Raw genomic sequence first — 20846 nt, forward strand, 5'->3', positions numbered from 1 at the left:
TACACAGCTGTTTGGTCCACCCACCTTAGAGGTTCTGTGACACTTTAGAGACAAACTAGAGTGCATTTGCATGTTGTGTATATATAAGCACAGAATTTGTCACTCATCGTAACCTGCTCCAGAAAGAAGAAAGTAACAGAGAGCTGATGGCAGACTGAGCAATATAAAAGATGGATTTGTGAAAAGGCTTGGGAGGGAAGCTCATGATGAGTAAGAAAGCAGAATAGATCGACAGCCGAGCTGTCGACGTATAGACACTGAGGAGAGGATTTAATGAGTATGTGCATGCAGGGGGAGGGATGAGAGAAAGATGGAAATTTGATGAGCAGTAGTGGTCCTGTTGCCACCGTCTTCACAAGCTCCCTCACCCCCAAACCTCTCTTTTTCTCTTTCTCTCGCAGTCTTTCTGTGTGTCACCCAGGAGAGGAATGCACATCTGCTTAACATGCAGCAGATAGAAACAACCACACACACACTGACATTCAGAAAGAGACTCTATAGGGTGAACAGCAGAAAAAGATCTACAAAGTCTTGGATGCATTTCTGTTTTATAGCAGGGGTTTGAATTGATCAAATGTTTATAATTACAGAAAAAAAAAACCTGTTAAATGTTGGCAATTAAAAAGCTGTCAGCTAAAGTTGCTAAGAATTCCCCATGAAAATACAGTGACAATGATTTGCATTCACATTCCGTTTTGCCTGTATATTTTACAACTTATAAACTTATGTTTTGGTAGTATAATATACCAGTCTACTTGTATGTGCCCTAAATGTGCAGATACAGGTGGTAAAATAAGCCATCGAGGCTCATAAACACAAAGACAAGGTATAGTGTCAGGGTACGTGACACATAAATCATGCAACAACAACAAAAAAGAGCTAAATAACAAAAAATGTAAGACAAAATAAAAAAAAAAAATAAGATGGAAAAAAAAACTTAACCAGATGCAGGGATTTCTGGAAAGTCATCTAACGTCTTTCAGTGTAAATAATTGCCTTACATTTTTACTTTACATAATTTTAACGATCATTTACTTTAAAGTTAGCTGTATTTTCATCATAGAGATTAAAAATGGGAATTATATGGAAATTCACATATGTAAAATTGCACATGCAATACTAAATTTATAAATCTTGATATAGGACAGTTGTTTATTGGTAGAAAATATATGTACATTTATGAAAATTTGTAATAATATTGTGTACATAAAAGGCATAAAAGTCTGGAATGTTGTTGCTGTTGTCAGTCTTGTTTAAGCAGAAGTGAAAGGCTAAAAGCCTAAAGTTCAGCAAGCACATATGTCTATGCTTTTTTATTTCTTATTGATAAAATGATCAAAATACCTCTGAACTTCTTATGAGAAATATCCATCAATCATTAAAAATAAACATTCTTTTCCATTCTGTCATCATTAGATCCTCTCAGATTGTCAAGTTGTCAGCCAGTGTCATTTTGGTATGGTCATGGTAGCAAGATCTCAAGAACAGTGTGACACCAATAAGCAAAGAAATCCAGAGGAGAGGAAAGCAAAAGGAAGAAGAGGCCAGGCGTAGTAAATATTTATGAAGGGGCTGCTGATGCTCTCTGCCTGGGTTATGCAGCACGTTGAAGTACATTAACAAACACAGTAAGCAGTCCGCATGAATCTTTTATATGCTTGGAGGTCAACGACAATAAAAGACAACAAAGGATTGCAGCAAGCACACACAGCAACCCTGAAATCAATCAGCTGTCAGCCCCCCTCACTCTCTCTGCAGACCAACAGGATAGACCAAACTAACTGAAACCCAGCTCTAGCTATTATCTGGAATGTCTGAAAGCATGGATCTAATGTGCCAAACCACAAATGTATTCTGAAAGACAACAAAATAAAGTGTGAGAGCTGGATTTGCCAAATTTGTGTAGATTATTGTCATAGTAAAATATATGTGCATGAAATAAAATTTGTTAAAGTGTTAACTACACACACACACACACACACACACACACAAATGAGATTAATATGATTAAATCAAAATAAAGTTTTGTTGGCTTTTAGTAGTTTTGAGGCCAATTATAATATGATTGTACGCTCCTAAAAATAGACAAAATGTTATTTAGATATAGCAGGTATATATATATATTATTTTAATAAAAATGAGCACCTAGATTGGTTTTGCCAAAATCCCCTATTTTAATAGATATATTTTTTTATTATTATTGTATTGATATATTGATAGTCCTAATATTACATTTAAATAGCAATATTTAAATTGTATTTAAAGGAAAAAGAAAATTATGTCATTATTTACCCTCATATCACTCAAAACCTGTATGACTTTTTTGGTTTTTGTGGAACATAAAAGAGAACTTTTACAATTTTTGAAAAGCTTCTCTGTGTGTTTTTTTTAAAAATACAATAGAAGCCAATGGTTACCAAAACTGTTTGATTACAAACATTCATCAAAATATAGGAAGAAAATTATAAAGCTTTGAAAATTATGTGTGGGTGTATAATAACCCAATATTTGGGGGGGGGGGGGTCAAATGTTCCTTTGAGAGAACTAGTTTTTATATCTACAATCTTCTGGAAATGTCTTATATTTTCTTCTAGATGTTTTTGTATGTTATTGGATTTATTGCCTTCAACTATTTCTATCCACAACTCTCTCATTTTCTAAGATGAGTGTTTTCCATTAGGTGATAATCACAAAAGAACACCGGAGCATCAAACCGGGCATCATCACTGTCTGAGAGAAAATGAGAAGCTGCAGCAGACTATAAATATCCATGGTCTACCTTATCTCTGTCATTCAGTTTTCTCTGTTGAATTACTGAAACTACAAATACCTCGGGAACAATGTCCTCTTTTCCTCTCAGTGGCTCAGGCCAGTGCGCGCGCACACACACACACACACACACACACACACACAGTGAGATAACATCAGCCATCTTTGTGTTGAGCATTTCCAAACTGTCTTTTTCATCTCACTTGTATATCTTCTGCAGCTGTGGATGAGCAAAGAAACTGCAGTCCCTGAGGATTACTCTGACTGTGGTGACTCAAGAACTGAATGGACCATTTTCCAGACCAAAGTCTGCCTTTTCCTCAGAACTGTTTTTTGGCTCTCAGCATAGTGACATAGTGTCATAGTGTCAAATTTCAGAATATGCATTCTAATTTGCAGCTGTGGTTAGAGTCTGACAGGCAAAGAATTCATGGACTAGAAAACAATCTTTGTCAATATAGTTCATAAAACAGTAGGCAAGTAAGAAAATAAATAAGAATTTATATTATTATAAAAGTTAAATATTATTTTATGCCAATAAAATGACAAAGCAGAACAATAGCTCAGGGCATTTATTTGTAGTAGCTAGGATGACATGTAATATCTAAAACTAAAACAACAGAACACAGATATAAAAAGACTAAAAAAGACTCCCACACTTCCCCGAGAGAGCTGTCAAGATAAAAGATAAGGCTTTTAACGTTGTTCTAAAGGCTTTTGTTTTTTAGTTTTAGCATATTTTAAAAGGGGGCAGTTAATTCAACATCACTGCACTGTGTGCTGGAACAGTGTGTGGGTGCATAATCACGAGCATTTTGTGACTGTCGGCGCAGCTTGACATGTTTTTGCTGGGGAACTCATGAGGGTCATGGGGCTGGTCATTAGGATTGCTTCCAGATGGATCGTGGGTAGTGATGCAGTACAGTGTCAGTGTACACGATCATTGTCATACTCCTTCACTCTAAAAAAAACTGACTCATTGTGCTAATGTGTGCACCACATGCACATGTTCTAGAAAAGAGACGTCAGTAGTGTCTCTAATAATGGGTCTCTTGGGTCAGACTATTCACAGAGGCAGCAGCAGAAACTAACATTCACTTGTAGATGTTAAATGTGCTTATCAAAAGCTTATTTATTTATTAATTTATTTTTAAGTGTTTAATATCATTCTCTGTCAACAGCATTTAAGGAACAATGCTAAATATTAAATGCCATTGATTTGTAGAATGTTGTCTTTAAGCTGAAATATTCCTGAAAAGTAACAAATATTGTCATATATATACACACAGATACACATAGCTTCAGATATGTCCCCAACCTAATTTGCTAAACTAATTTGTCACGTATAAAGTTGCTGATGTTAATTACGGTAAATTTGAAGTTGATTGACTTAAGCGGATTTCAAAAAAAATTTCTTCTGTTAGCCTACTTACACATTATACTTATCTGTGTTCCCTCTTCGTTCTCTTTCTATTTTATGCTATTAGTTTTTTTTTCTATTAAATATGTGAATTTCTAAGGCCTTTAAATTATCAATACGATTAAAACTTAACCTACCTGAAAAACCTGTGTATCTATTTGTGTATCTACATGCTTTCTGCCCTTCAATTGATAATTCATAGTTTTTTTGTATGTAAAATGCCTTTTAGTGTAATTCTAATAATCCATCTTTAGTTTGTTGCTGTGAAATCTTCAGTGATTTTTATAAAATAAATATAAGTATAATGTATATATTGTTTTTAATATTTCAATATATACATTTACTGGACTGAAGCAACTTATTGATAACCCATTCAATGTTTTTTATTATTTATTTTTTTTAAATAAATATTAAAATATATCACATATGATACATAAGGCCTTATTTGTACATCTCTCAATGATCATTGTATTGCATTCCATGTTTTGGCCCCAGTTAAAACTACAGATTTTTAATAATAAAACCATGGATATTTCATGGATATCATCTTACCAGGCATATTATTAGGAGATATACAGTGAAACTGATATGTATTTTATTTATATATGTAGTCTATTTGCTGTAATAGAAATCTTTTTGACTTACATAACCATCAGTGTCATCTTACTTTTTGGCCATGTGAATAACACCAAACTACGTATTTTTGCTCAGTTTGGGTCTCTGAGAAAGATTCTTAGGACAACTATTCATATATCAGATTTTACAAGGAGCACATCCTCTTATTTTTCAGTGAAAGCAATGCACTCTGGTTTGGTATTCATGACTGTAAAATCTGCAGATTTGCTCATATTTTCTGAAACGTGTGCATATCGGGTTTCCTGTTTGGTTTGCCAAAACTCTTCAACAATTCACACACTCCAGTCCCCTCGGTGTCTTCTCAATCCTCCTGTAAACACACTGCATGATTGAACTCTATAAATTGCTCTCCAGGATGTCAATCTCACTGAGCAGACCAATAATGACGGGGATGTCTCGCCCTCCGCTTCCTGATTGGATGACGCGTCTTAAGTATGATTGGTCAGTCCAGTGCCGTCATGAGCGTTGTGATATCGCGATATTTGAGGCATATGTTGTCTCGCTGCAGCGCCGTAGCGGGCTGAGTGTGGGTGCTTGACTGCCAGTGGAGCCACCGTCTCTCTCTCAAGTGAAGTGCAGGCTGAGATATCAAAGCTTTTTACGTTGCCTTTTAACTTTTTAAAGGCCTGGGGAACCGCGTGCTTGAAATTCACAAATGTGAGTAAATACTGCTTCTTTGCGTCTTGGCGAATATGAGTCGTTTTGCTCATTTAGTTGCAGTGCTAACATGTCGACAGTGCAGTGATTTTGCGTTGAGCGTCAAGACTGCTAGCAGCTAGTCCTAGTCATTTGAGTTTGTTTAACTCTTACTTGCTTAATCAATAAAGGCTAAACTCTAGTTCCCATAGCAACATCCCCGTGCTCGTCCCTTTGACAGCATGTCCTTGCGACTGTCGCGGAATATAAAGAAGTTCCCGTAACGTACCTTGCTAATCAGAGCTAGGGAGGAATAAACGGTTCACGCTCACTTGATTGTGATGACAGCTCTGTAACACTGATAAACCAACAGAAACCTCTTCTTTCGGTTCACGCTCTGCCACTTTAAGTGTTTGTCTTGTGTGAACGTGGCGTGTGCTGTGCTGTCAGGGACCAGACTCTCACTGAGAATCAATCTTTGGAGGATTGACTCTTTTGGGCACATGGTTTTGTTTGGAAGATACTAAAGATGCATTGATAGGTACTTTTGGTTTGGATTCACGTTATCTGTTTTTCTTTGGGATGACCGCAGTAATGGACAGTTCAGATGTGTTATTGTCTCGTTTGTAAGCGGAAGTGGTCCTTGGCATAGTGCGGGTATTATGAATGAGCACATACCTGAATATACTATTGATTTTTTCAATATAAAAAGAATCGTGGTGGTACAGTGTCTATAATATTATATAATATTTATTTTTTTAGCCTTTATTTGTATTATTCCTGTTTTCATCTTAGTTTTAGTATTTTATGTGCTAATTGTTTTATATTTTAGTTTTATTAATTTATTTTGTCACTACTTGAACCTACACTTATTTATCAGTTTCCATTTTTTTTTCATTAAAAAAATAAATAAATATATATATATATATATATATATATATATATATATATATATATATATATATATATAGCATTTATTTTATTTTAGCTTTATTTCTGTGACCAAAAATGATTTTTAACAATTTTCGTTGCTTTTCACATGTTGTTGATAATTTCCACAAGATATAAATTGAGTAATATAGCACTTTAAAAGTTTAGTTTTTTGGAAAGTCTAGGAAGTGCAATAGTGGAATGAATTTTTCTTTGGCTATTGAAGGAAATGGGAATAATAATATTTTCTATAATGTCCCTTGTATATTTTATCCCCTTGGAATTATAAGGTTCTATCTGCATTCTGAGTACGTTTGAGATATTGAGCTTCAAAGTTTTTGCATTCCATTTTACTGTGTTCATAGAACTTTTTTTTTTTTTTTATAAAGTCCCAAAATATACACAACATTAAAAATATTACATAATGTAAATAAGTTTTCACAGAATAAGAATATGTAAATAACCTTATTTTGACAAAATAGTCAGACCTTAGAATTCTAAGTGGACATATTGTTGATTTGCATGTTTCATCATGGAGATGTGTAAAGGGTCCATAAAGTACAAAACCATTCAGTTGAAATAAGTCTGATGTTGTAGTGAAAGACTTTTATAGCAAGAAATTGTATGAATAGGCATAGTTCTTTTTTTTTTCATTCTTTTAGATTGTCACAGAAATATCAGCTAGCACCCAATTTTTAGTGTTCATGCTCTTTTGTGAACGGCAGACACCTGGACCAGTAACAAATTGGCTGCGGTATGAGCTTTACATTAGCTAAGTGCTATCTGAAATGGCTACATGAGTCGGTTATAGTTTCAGGGATCAGGTGTTCAAAGGACAGAGCGGAGTCATCATATTTGAGCTGTGTGGAATTGGCAAACTGTCCATTTGATAGCCTCACTTGCAGAAAAGAGTCCAGTCCAGTATAAGGTGAGATTTGTGGAACTATTTTTTTTTTTTTGTTGTAGGTTGTGCCAGCTCTGCTGGAAAGAAACAAATAGTTATTTTGTGCTGCTCTTCTTCAAGTAGAGATCTTCATCTCCTCTCTGGAGTCACCGCTCGAGTGCTGAAGGGTGAATGGAATGGAACAAGAGTAGGTAAACTCTTCAGTTAAAAACAGATGAAACTAAGGCCCTGTCCACACAAATGCATTTATTTTTGAAACAGCAGCTTTTTCAATGCAGTTTGGCCATTCATCCACACGCAAATGCAGCACCAGGTCACTGAAGCTGAACATTTTTGAAAACGCCTGCCAGGGTGAAGATTTTCAAAAACTCTGGTTACTGTGTTATAGTGTAGACCGTGAAACCAGAGATTTTGGCTTGTGACGTTGTCAGGTGACCGAGATAACAGTGTCACGTGAGCATAACGGTAAAAGAGATGATAGTCCGTCGGGTTGACAAATTTATTTTACTGTTATACAAAGCACCCTATTTTACTGTAAAATAAAACATTTAAGTATAAATATATATATATATTTTCACAATACAACTGTAAAATGACATTACTAGTAATTTAGCTGTCTTGTTTTCTCCTTTTTTTGTAAACATAAATCCTTCAGGATTCTATTTTGTCTGAAAACCACTGTGATCCCTTATAGTTCTCCTTTGTTGTCAACAGTTCTTTGTCGTACAAGTTTGGGAAGTCGGTTGGTGCATGTTGCATTCCGTTGTTACAAGTGGTCCAAATATAGAACCAATGCAAAGAAAAAACAATGGACCATGAACTGCGTGCATATAAATGTTCACTCTAAAACACATGATGCATATATTTATTTAATTAAATCACGACCTTCTTAATTTGATCATTGCTGCTAGATCACAGTTTCTTTTTATTTAGATTTATTGTCCCACCGTAATTGATGGATATAAAGTGTTCCTGACTTTGTTAATTTGTCTTGAAACTTGGTATCTATCTGCCTAGACCTGTAAGTGAGATGAACAATTCTCAATGGCTCGGTCACGTTCCAGTGTCTCTGATCAGCTTTATCACACACTGCACATTTGCACTCCAAAGAAATGAAATAAAACAGTCTAAATCCATTTTCTAACATAGGCGTATCAAGTGGGTGTCCTCTGATAAGTAAACACAGACTTCAATTTTCTTCAAAGACGTGACCTCTTCCTTACTTGTCTTTTTATCAACCTCTTATCACAACTTATTATAATGGGACTGCTTCAAACCCCATAGTTCAGTTTGATTAAGAAGCATATGATATTTCGTCCCACTAATTGTACTGGAAGGTGCATGAGGGAATTCTGGTTGATTTTGGCCAGGGGGGAAATTTGGAGCACAAAAGAGTGTAGCAAGAAAAGAGGGCAAGTAAATTGGCAGGAACTCTGGCCTAGTTTTCAAAAGGCCGCTGAGAGTACATTGATGTTCAGCTTCTATGGCTGCATTATGTGGGTGGAGGAAGAAGACCTTCATTACAAAAAGATGCTCTGTCATAGTTATCATGTGGGGAAGTGTCTACATAAAGGCATTGCTGAAGAAGGCATTCAGGCTACTTTTAGTAGTATTCAGGCTTTAACATGAAAATCCACTATTCACCTGTTATAAAAATAGTATCAGTGCCATGCTTGAGCTGATGGAGTCCATTATAATGTCTGTGATACTGTTGTTAACATATGGCCAGGGCCTCCTGTGGGGACTAATATCAGTCAATTGTGGGAAGTCGGTCCCATTTGGCCCTTGGCTGAACACTTCCTGAGCCCTTGGACACAGGGGCCACTCGTAATTTGGATCACTTGGATACTCTTGATGAGTGGAGAGCTGGCCAAGGAGCAGTGCTGGCCCAGGTCCTCTGCCAGCACCACTAATCCACCGCTGCCGCTCTCTCCCGCCACAAGGGCAGGTTTAAAGGAAACTCAAGCGAAACCTTGCTCTACCAAACTGGGACAGAAAACACTATGTATGTAAAGGGCGCTAATGGATTTCAGGCATCCAAGATCAATAAAACCAGCAGACAGAAAAGGTTTATGGTTTTCTTGTAACCGATATGCTAACCATGTTGCTGGCTTTGAAATTGACGTTTTTTCTCAATTGAAGAATAGTGGGTTGTACTTCAGCAGTGTGCATGGTCTCTTGTTTGTTTCCTAAGAAAGATATCCCTCATTTTTCTGTCTATTTATGAAGAAGGGGCAACACTTTTAAAGGATTAATTACATTTCTGTAGTAACTTTTTAAGTAGCTTTTCATTTGTTGAATACACATTGTGTTTTTGAATATGATCTGCAGTTCTTTTCATTGCTTTGTATGTTTTGTACCAATACATGCAATGTGTTTAGACTTTCTGCTGGTCTAAAATAATTTTTGAATATCATTATAATGCTAATGCTATAAGTCCTCACTCAGAACGCTGATAGAATTTGCCTCAAATTCAGCTCGTCTGCTGCTTTGTTCAGATGTATAGTTTCACAAATCTAAAGTCAGATAATTCTTTTTTTTTTTGCTTCAAATTTAGAAAGTATACAGTCTAATCTATATTAAAAACTGCTCATGCTGCATGTATGCTGCATCTTTGTTTGGATCATGATTGAAGTCCAGCGGTTGCCTCTAATTTTAAATGAAAAGAGCACAGACAAAGCCTTAGGTTGTTTATATGAAGAGAGTAACTTATTAGTTTTGTTATTTTAATTTCACAAAGAAACATTCAGCAATAGCCCAATAATAGGACACCTTTTCATTTACAATATAATTTCTTCAATGTCATTGTAAAAAAAAAAAAAAAAAAAGAATTCTTGAGAAAATCGAATTGTAAGTTGAGTTAATCATTACATCCCTAGACAAGTCTCTCTTTTCTTTTTTTTTTGGTGCATTTTGGGCTGTCTATCAGCCTTTTTCTCTCCAATCATTGTGCATAGCTAGCAGCCACTGCTAGATAATTTTTGTCTGTTTGGTAAATGACACTCATTTTCCAGCGCAAGGTCTGCTCTTAAAAGTCTTTTAAGCTCTGCATGTCAGCGTCCTTTAATGAAGCCATTTTAGTGCAGCACTGTCTTTCTTTTTTGCCTTTAAGGTTTGTTTTTTCTTCTCTTTGAAATCTTTCCTTCTGTAGAACACAAATTAGTTGTTATATTTGTGAGTAAATTGTGTTAAGAATTTGAAAAAGTCATTTTTTTTCTTTGAATTTAATTTAAAATAAACATGTTCTGCAAGTTTTTCCTTATGCTTTGTAACCTAGATAAATAACAAAGTTTGATTGTTGTGAGCTGAGCTCACAGAGGGACTGTAGACATCTTGTCTGTTGTGCTACAGAACACAAGTAAGTGTCATGGTCCATTGGGATCATCTGGGGGGCTTGGGGGGGGGGGGGGGTGGTTGTTTATCTTAGCAGTTGAGTCCCTCTCTGTGTCACTCGGGGCACCTCCAACCCAGTTTCGGTTCACAAACGCACCCATTCATATTTCAGTAATGCCCGACTATCCTAACCTCAACATTGCAAATCCCACCAGCCCTGTAACAAAGACCTTGGGCCCTGTCTACCCAGGCATCAAGAAAAACAGTATGTTAAAAACAATACAGATAGTGTTTTTCTTTCTCTTATCTATTGTTTTAGCTGCTGAACGAACAAAGAAAAGGAAGGCAGTGTCAGGGGGTCCAGTCTAGAAGTTCTTTTTTGGCAAACCAACCACCAGCCAGACTTTATATGTGCGTGCCAGCTTTGTGACGTCCTCAGAGTTATGGTAGTGATCAGACTGCACACACTGGCTTCTGATGGAGAAGTTCTCGTTGGCCTGCTATGTTTTCTGCTGTCCAATAAGCTGTCAGGGAATTGACATGAACGTTGGACATGTCACACCCCACCTGCTCCGCTTCACCACCGAGCTGAGATCACATGCAAGGGCCTGGACCCTTCCCAAGCTCTTGATTTTTCCAGTCTCTTTAGTCCTCCAGTGAGTTTCCAGTAGCACATGCCTGGTTCAGGTAGACATGGCATTGTTTATGGTTGAGTTGATTTAGTTACTGCCACACACATGCACGGCCTCTGACTCTTTGACGAAATCTGCTCTTTTGAAATCAAAATATATCACTTAAAGGATTCCTGAAGAGCCGTAAGGCTGATTTATACTTCTGCATCGGACCTACGCCATAGGCTATGTGTCAGTTTTCATTTATACTTCTGTGCAGTTGTCTGCGTCGTCATGCAGTACGTATGCAAACCACTAGTCTGCAGTGTCCACAGGCATGTTGCTGGTGAAGCCGAAGAAGAAGCGGCTCGTCAGGGAAACATTATAGCCGTGACGGCGGCAAGTAAATATCAAATCCTGAAATCAGTATTTAAAACTACAAAAGGAGTCAACAACGAAACAGGAGAAGATGGCATTCTTTCTATCTCCGCAAGGACTTGTACCACGGCAGATCAACATTGTTTTTCGCTGACAACTACTGTTGTATAATGCTATTTAGTGTAATAACCTAATAAGATTTTCAGCTAATACAAAGAAAGTTTTGCAAATCTGTGATTTCAGTTTGGATGTGCTGGATTTGCTGTTGGCCTGTTTTGACTGAAAATACCATATTTTTGAAAATGACAGTTGAGGTCATACACTGCTGTTGGGCATTGTCAGTTCAACATTGTTTTTCACAGACAACTACTGTTGTATAATGCTATTTAGTGTCATAAATGATAAGACACTTGTTCTTTGCTTTGTTTTATTTTATATAAGAAGGTGTTACATTAAAATGTATTGAAGTGCACATAAACACACACAAAACTAAAGTACATACAGAGGGAAGGATTCTAGCAGACCAATCACAGCACATGCAGTCCGCGTAGAATTGATGTGTGTATGCTACGATTTAGGATGTGCGTCTATGCGTAGGCTATGGTGTAGGTTTGACAAAGTATAAATCAGAATTTTCTTTAGGAAAGCATTGCAAAACATTTTCTTCTAGTTTTCCAATTTTCAGCCGAGACCTGTTTCCCTCAGACCTCCTACAAGGATTTACTTTCACGCCATGTCGCCTCTCGATAGTTTGCAGGTGTGAAGAGAATAAGAATGTGACCTTCTGTGAAAGACAAGGTGCAACTGTAGAGCTTTGCCTTGATCTTCAGCAAATACTGTGCTGCTGATTATCTTGAAGCTTCTTAAAATCCATCAAAGGATTGTGTCACATGAGCGCTTCGGTGTCTCATGACAAGCATGAACCCTTTGATTTTCAGCTAATACAAAGAAAGTTTTGCAAATCTGTGATGCAGTTTGGATGTGCTGGATTTGCTGTTGGCCTGTTTTGACTGAAAATACCCTATTTTTTGAAAATGACAGTTGTGGTCATACACTGCTGTTGGGCATTGTCAGTTCAATGTTGTTATTGCTGTCTTCTCAATGCATGTTTTCTGAAAGCAGCTTTAGAAAGATCAATGCTTTAAACCCCCAGTGACAGTAGGAAGAAAAACTCCCTTCCTGCCTGTATCATCTTAAGAGAAAAACACTATGACTGGGAACCTGTCCTCTGGTTGATACTTATTCATCTTTATAGTTCCAGCCATATAATTAACAGTCTTCAACAGTTAAAGAGTATTGGAGGAGAGCTTTGAAGTCTTAGTGTTATTGAAGGGATGCAGAAAGTATATAGTGTAGCTTAAACTACTGTTTTGACCTCAGAATTGCCTCTTGAACAAATTAGGGCCCAATGAAATATTTTCCTATATTTTGTTTTTATTTTATTCCATATTCATTTTTTTCCCAGTTTTTATTTTTCTTGACTCCTTTTTAATAGTTAAATTAAAATGTATTAATTAAAAAGCATGTCTAATTAATTAAAATCATGAAACGTATACATTTTCATATCAGTTGAACACAAATTAAATGTTTAAAACATATTTTTTATTGTTACCAAGTTCTTTGTTTTAGCATGTCTAATTATTTGAATACATAAAACAACTTAATTTATTAATTTATTTCTTAAAGTAGCCTTATGATTGTTTTCCCTCAGACATTCTTTGTTGTGTATTTAAATGTTTATCAAATGAAGGCTTAAAACATTTATTTCATTTATGTTTTAATTATTTAAAATTTATTATAAATGTATATAAAAACTCAATTTTTTTTGGCAAACAAAGGGGATTGATTTATCATTAAAATTAAAACATGGAAGAAATGTTGTGTGATTTTTTTTTTTTTTATTCTTTTAAATAATGTTTTATGTAGTAGTAGTAGTAGGTTATGTGCATTCTACTGAAAAATAGTAATAGGCAATATGTCTTCAAATCAAGCCAGACTTTAATTTTTGACGTAGGGCTGCACAAATAATTATATTTTAATCTCGATAACGATATCCACCTTTTTCAAATAATAAAAAATAATTGTCACGATATTGGCCGGCTCATTATTTATCCTGAAACATGTTTTTAATTTGGTATTTGCATTATATTGTATTGCTAACAATGAAACAAATGAAACCGTAAGTCTGTGCCATTCGTTAACAGAGGCATGCAGAACATGCAGGATTCATATTTAAATATACTTTTGCTGCTTAATATTTACAAGTACTAGTCCTTATTGCAATTCGATATAAGTGTAATGACTTACTTTTGATTAATTCATTCAAAATTTGAAAAATTGTAAGTTGAATAGTAAATTCTGTTTTTATGACTGAATTCCGCAATTCCGTCATGCGCATCTTGTAGTAAAGCCAGTCCCATGATCAGTAGTTAATCTCTATCACCTGGTTTCAGATTTAGTGCAATCTACTACACAGAGCCGTAGTTCACTGACAATTAGGCAATATCGCGTTCAGAATCGCAGATGAATGCGATTATCGCCTAGCTTCAGTTTGTGCTGAAATGCTACTGTAAGTCAAATTATTGTGGGAAGGGCCTGTCTGTGTGACGTCACAAAGACGGGCATCTGAGATCAGCTCGATTTGACAAAGGGGTAAATGTTTTAGTAGATTAGAAAAAAAACACACACTGCCAACACATTTCAGTTCAAACAACTTGCAAAAGTGCATGTAGCGTCCTATGACCACTTTAAGCTTATAACAACTGAAAGCATTATCTAAGTTATTTTAGAGTGTATTAAATAGCCAAAATATCACATTTATCAAAAGAAAGATATTGTTTTTAAATATCTACTTATCATTTAAAATGAATAGTTCCGTAGTGCCAGCAATAAGAGTTACGATATGACTTAAGTCTTATGATAATGCTTTCATGTGAATTCAGGCATCCTTGTTTCTTAACTTCTATTTATAAAGTTTAGCAGTTAAACACACACTTTTTCCAAGTAAGGAAGGGAAGTAAGGCTTTTTCTTTTTCTTTTTTTTTTTTTACACAGTGCTTCAGAATGGCTGTCTGAAAAATCACTTCAAAGTGCGCAGCTCAGTCGTCTGCACTTATTTGCCCATCTCTCTGCATGCATAATAGGTCTTTTTTAAGCGTCCTTTGTGCTGCTTTGGCTCCTTTGGCTGATGGAGTGCTTTGAGGTCAAGAGAACTACTATTTATCAGGCTTTCTCCAGTGAAACCTATAGGAGAGTTCTTGAAAAGCTCATTTAGCCAACATTTAAAGCTATGCTTAAATGGATCCCTCTCATAAGGAGCCTGCCTAATCAAAAGAAAGCATTCTTGAGTTGTAGTGTGGCTGTTTTTATTAAAGGTGAATGAAGCTCGAGTTTGTGTGGTCTGTGTGAGATTGGAAGTTGGGTATTTTTATGTCTCAACTGCTGCTGCTGAAATATAAGTAAAGCTTTGACGTGTCCAGTTTCATAAGGCCCATGTGTTTGGCCTGCTTACATCCATTCAGTCTGTTGCAGAAAAGGAGGGTCATATGTACTTGGTCACACATGAAATCTTTAATAAGTGAAAACAAACTGAGCTTCTTTAAAGTGATTCAAACTTGGTTTGCTGTAAGTCTGTGGTACGGATCACTACAAAAATGCAAAACAGAGGAGAAAAGCCACTTTTTTTAATCTAGTAAGACTGAATTTGCCCCTAAACGGAACACATGATATGATATGAATTTAGTGCTGATTTTTATGCTTTCATTTTCTCTTTTAGAAAACAAAATAAATCTAATAAAGATATTTTGTTGACGCCAAAGATTAATAGTGTTTTTGCTGAACACCGATATCTGTGCTGGTGATCGATATTTAGGATGTTAAGTTATTTGCATTAATCTAAATAATTGATATTTATTTAAAATGTTTTTTTTTTCTGACAGTAAAAAATAACAGAGAAAAACCTAATTCACAAAAGAGATGACAGGAGAATTAACTGAGACTATCTGACAGTGTTAAAGTGGCTCAAAAACAGATTTGAGCCCACTTTCAAGGTAAGGAACAGTGTGAGTGTAATAAGAACTACCATTAGGGCTCTGACTATTATGAAATTTTACACGGTTACTGAGATTAATTGTCTGTTTTAGGGCTTTGCCGATTATGCCAATTATCAAGAGTAATTGTCTGTTTTTTTTTTATGGCTTTCATTATATAACATCAAAAGGAGGAAACACACCAAACTACCAAAACACTTTAAAGACAGTCGCCTAGATCAAATGAAAGAGTTCATGCAGGTAAGTTTCATTGTGTTTCCTATACATTGATTTATTTGTGACGGCCTGCCACAATATCAAAACTGACCGCCACAAATAGATTTTCCAAAAGGCTTTGACTTTGTTGAATAGACATGAGCACCGCATGTGTCAAAGTCGAAACCCAGTGCAGGCATTTTTATATCACTGTTTTTCTTAAGGAAACCAGCTGTCTTCAAAAAATTATGGATGAAATTTTTATTTAATCTGGTCTGTAATGCCTGAGCAGCATTTGTCAGTGCGGGCTCAGTGCTGATTTGATTACAGCCGTTACCAGAGAAACCTCTCTCATCCGCTCTACAAGTGCCTCCTTCTGGCAGAGAATGAATTTGCATATATGCCGACACAAATAGAGTGCAAGGCATTTTTTAATAAGCGTGTTTTTGTGTTTTGCTTTGGTACCAAAACTGGTACAGGGAACCTTGGATTTTTACGGTTATTGGTACCGAATATTGAAATTTTGGTAAATAGAAAATAATTGTTATCTTTTAATATATATTTTTATTATTTTGCAGTGTAAGGCCCCGTTTACATTAGTGCGTTTTCGTTTTAAAACTGTGTTTTCGAATTAAAACGATATCCGTTAACACTGGCTTTTCAGCTGCGTTTCAGAAATGATCTCCGTCTACACTACATAACTGAAAATGCATGTCACGTGACCATTCATACACACTGGGCATGCGCGTAAAAGTGTAAACAAGAAGTCGGTTGCTTGTCACTGGCAGGTTCAACAATGAGCTTGATGGCAAGGAAAAGGAAGGACTTCTTTGTGTGGACAGATGATGAGGTGGAATTGTTACTCAAAGTAACTTATGATTGCAAGGCAGCCGAAAATGTCGACTGGGATTCATGCCAAAACAGAAACAGCCACATACTCGACAGATACATGACGTGAATACATTTACCAAAGTTAAACTTCAACGGAATAAAGTTTAATGGAATTAAATTTCATTTAATATGAATAAACTTAAACTTTACTGTTCAGTGCACTGATGTCAGACTCATTTTGGATAATAAAGTTTGTTAAATTGTTAATTGCCCTGCCTCTATTACATATCTCTGACAAGTTTTTGATCACGACATTTGAGTGATCATTGCAAAAAAAGTGTTTATGTATATATTCTGGTTATTTATATACTGTATCTTATTTATAGTACGTGGTCGACCGATGTATGACCAAGGCTGATATATCAGTTGATATTTAAGAACAAGAACTACAAGGCACTCGAATTGTATAGTGAAAAGTTAAAAAGCCTTTATTGCATCACTGGCTTTAAACGTTAAAACTCTTTTTTGTGAGAGGTACCATATCAGTTGATAGTTGGCATTTTGTAAATATCAGCATCAGCCCATAGGTTTTTCTGCTTGGCGGATAGGGCTGTGCAATTCGATTGTCATGTGCATCTCATCAGTAAAGCCCGTCCCGTGATACTTTTGATATAATACTTTTTGTATACATTAATTCCTTTTGTTTAACTATTCTGTCTGATTATTAGACAGACTTCTATCTGTATTACACAGAACTGTTGATGACGACAGCGAACAAGAGGGAAAATGTGAGCACTGTGTTTTCAGGTGCTCCCGCTCTCAGTGCTGACAAAGTAATAATTTGAACGCATCGAGTACATCGGCCAATAGAGCTGTGCAATTAATTGTTGTGAAATAAAACTTTCCAGAATACTGAGTGCCCTGTTGGTTACAGTGTTTATGTCCTTTTTAATGATATTTTTATTAAATATATATTTATTTGTGAACAAATACTTTGTAAAAAATATATATATTCATTTATACATTAAACAGTATGCAGTGTTATTTTCCCTAATTATAAAATTTCTGTATTTGAATACTACTAACCTTATTTTATTTGTAACATATTGTGTTGTATTTAACTATGCTTGTAATTTGTGTATTTATTCTTATTTTTACTGGCTGTTCTCTTGTTTCTTTAATCATGTTAAAGCTTTCTTAGCTAGTCAAGTTAATCTAATAGCATTTGATGTGGTATCAAAGAAGTACTATAATAAATGTAATTTAAAAAAGTAATAAATGGAAAGCAAGTTAAATTTAAGTATTTTTCTTTTCTTGCTGATCCGAAAAATTATCCGATCCGTGGGTCGAAAACTGTAATGTGATCTAAATTGTGAGATTTGTGATCGGTTGAACTAGTATAATATACACAAAGAATATTGGCCGATATTTCGATATATTTTTTTTTAATGCCTAATATTAGTATCAGTATCGGCCCTGAAAACCTATATTGGTCAGGCTCTACTAACTACCATAATTTATTTTTCATTCTTTCAAATTCTTGGTTCTTTTCAAAGAACTGAACTCAGTTTGGTTCTTTTTAAACTTTTTATGAAAACATCTTATATGACCTCTTCTTTTAAACCTCTTTTTAAAAAAAGACACAAAAAAAGACATCAGCTGCGATAATGAACGGAAACAGTATCATCTCTATTTGAAGATTGCTTTCAAGAATAAGCCTGCTGTCTCTTTCTTTGGCAAGAAACAACGTTGTTGAGAAAACTGAGGATTTTCACCAGGAAGTGTTTTCCAAGCAGACAGCCATGAAATGCACCCTGCTGTGCATCCTGTCTTCAGATATTTTACACAGAAACACTCATAAACACTGGTATGGAAAACATAAACCTTGCAAATACATTTTTGCACTCTCTTTGAAGAGGAGCAACAACTTGGATATCTGTTAATGTGGCGAGTGCCCTGAAAGCCCTCTGACTGAAACGTGTCATTTCCGCAGAAGGCAGGAAGATAGATTCAGTTCCAGCAGTGTACATCAAAGAACGCTCTGAAATCTGGAAAAGCTTTCTGTGGACACTGGATGATATGACTCATTTTGGTGGATATTTACTTTGCTGTGTTGTGTTTGTGCTTTCCCATTAAGTTCCCTTAAAATCCATTTGAGATTTGTCAGATTTGGGATCACTTTGTGTCCATTTTTTAAAAAAAAGACCGTTACATTGCAACAGTCTTTCTAATTTGAATTTGAAGGGTTTTTTTGTACCATGCATGTTCATTCCAGGTTCAGAGGGACTGAAGCACATTTTCACTTTAAAATGACCCACTTTAGCATGGTATTTTGAGTCACGCACTAAAATTCTGCACGTTTCTCCTCATGGTGCTGTACTGCAGGCACACACACGCTCTCAGAAACCTATTGCACCTAGTTAGTTGTCTCTCTTTCCGCAGGCCTGTCTGGAATATTCCAGCCTGTTAGGAGGGTGGGGGGTGGGGAGCCCAGCGTGAGGCTCTCTCACTAGGGAGCAGAGTTGTACACAAGCACAGTAAGAAGATTTTTCTCCCTGTTGAATGCAATGATGCCAGGTAGGGACTAGGGAGCTCAGCAGTTGGGTAGGGGGTTGGGGTTTAGAAGAGGAGTGGTGGAGAAGAGAACGGCTTCTTCAGATTACTTTTTGTTGTTGTTTAGCTCATCGCTTTATGAATATTCATGAATGTTTTGCGGCATCCCTTGTTAATATCAAGACTAATATTAACTTTAATGATGCCCCTAGCTGATGGAGCTGGAACACAGCTCACAGTACTTCCATTCCAGTAAATTGTTGTTAATTTACTGTGCATTTATGCCTTGATGTTGGGGTGGGGGATATGACCAAATCTCAATAACAGCGTTTGCCTCTATAACAGCACTCAGAAAAAGTTTATCGGACAGCACGCACATATATAGTGAAATTAGTTTTCTTTCGGTGCTGATTGCTTTTAAGTGGCTTAAAATCACTTGTTTTTAAACCACAATGCTTAAAAACAAATTGTAAACTTTATGTTTTTATGACCATGTAGCAGCAGTACGTGAGGGTGCAGCTGAGATTGATTGATTGATACCTTGATTACTGAAACATTAGGATTTCTAGAGTGATGGAAAAAACACACACAAAAAACCCCAGCAACATTATATTGTTAACTGACTTTTTTGTGTGAGTGATAGTCTTGCTGTTAATAGCTGTCATGGGGTTACATTTATGAGTGTAAAAGCTTATTATTATTGCACATTTCATTTCAGTTTTTAATATATATACATATATATATATATATATATATTTTTTTTTAATGATGTTAGTAATAAAATATTTTATTTATTTTTATAAAACCATTTTTTATTTTTTTTGGAGAAAGTTTGAGATCATGGTAGTAAGGTGCAGATTTAAGTAGTGTTGTCACGGTACCAAAATGTCAGTATTCTGTACCGATACCAGGGAAAATCCATGGTTCTCGGTAACAATTTTGGTACCAAAGCAAAACACAAAAATATGCTAATTTAAAAAAAAATAAAAAACTTTTTAGCACTAAAAATAAAACCAATGCCATTCTTTATACTTATTTACAATTGTGTTTAAAGTTTTTCTACAAGTTATATAATTATGAAAAACAGTAAACAAGTTTCACCCAAATTTAATTTGTCTTTTAATTTATGAAATTTGAACACATTTTATTGTTGGTAAATAAAGGGGATTTGCTATTAAAATTAAAACATGGAAGAAATATTGTGATTTTTATTTCTTTAAAAAATAAAGTTGTGTAAAAAAAAATTTAACAGTAGTAGCAGTATCACATACATTTTACTAAATAATAGTAATATTTCTAGCACAATGCCTTTATGTAAAAATTAACTTTTAGGCCTAATGAATGCATATTTGTCATTTTAACTGAACTTAAGACTGGTGGTGATGCTTAAGATATTTTTGGTCATTGAGGGTTTCTGCTGTAAAAAAATAGTAATATATCATATTAATTATTATTAAAAGATAATACTACTACTAATTCTACTATCATTCTAATGTATATACAATGCACTATGAATTGATGAGCTGCTGGGTTCATGAATATTTATCACGTTGTCTGCGTTCGGTCAAACTGATTTGCTGAAATCAAAACAAGGCCAGTAC

General features: G+C 35.4%; 1 protein-coding gene across 3 annotated transcripts in view; it reads left to right on the forward strand.

Moving 5' to 3' along the window:
- The first annotated feature begins 5304 nt into the window (after nt 1-5304).
- glceb (glucuronic acid epimerase b) overlaps nt 5305-20846 on the forward strand; it is a 50365-nt gene continuing 34823 nt past the window's right edge. The window contains exons 1-2 of one of the 3 annotated variants that reach the window (XM_026267458.1): nt 5307-5482; nt 7358-7482. The gene's annotated coding sequence lies outside the window, so the exon portion shown is untranslated. Of the gene's footprint in view, nt 5483-7357; nt 7483-20846 lie in introns of all 3 variants that reach the window. The other 2 variants (XM_026267457.1, XM_026267455.1) reach the window with 2 other exon arrangements.

Source organism: Carassius auratus, chromosome 7 (assembly GCF_003368295.1).
Source record: "Carassius auratus strain Wakin chromosome 7, ASM336829v1, whole genome shotgun sequence".
Classification (NCBI taxonomy): Eukaryota; Metazoa; Chordata; class Actinopteri; order Cypriniformes; family Cyprinidae; genus Carassius; species Carassius auratus.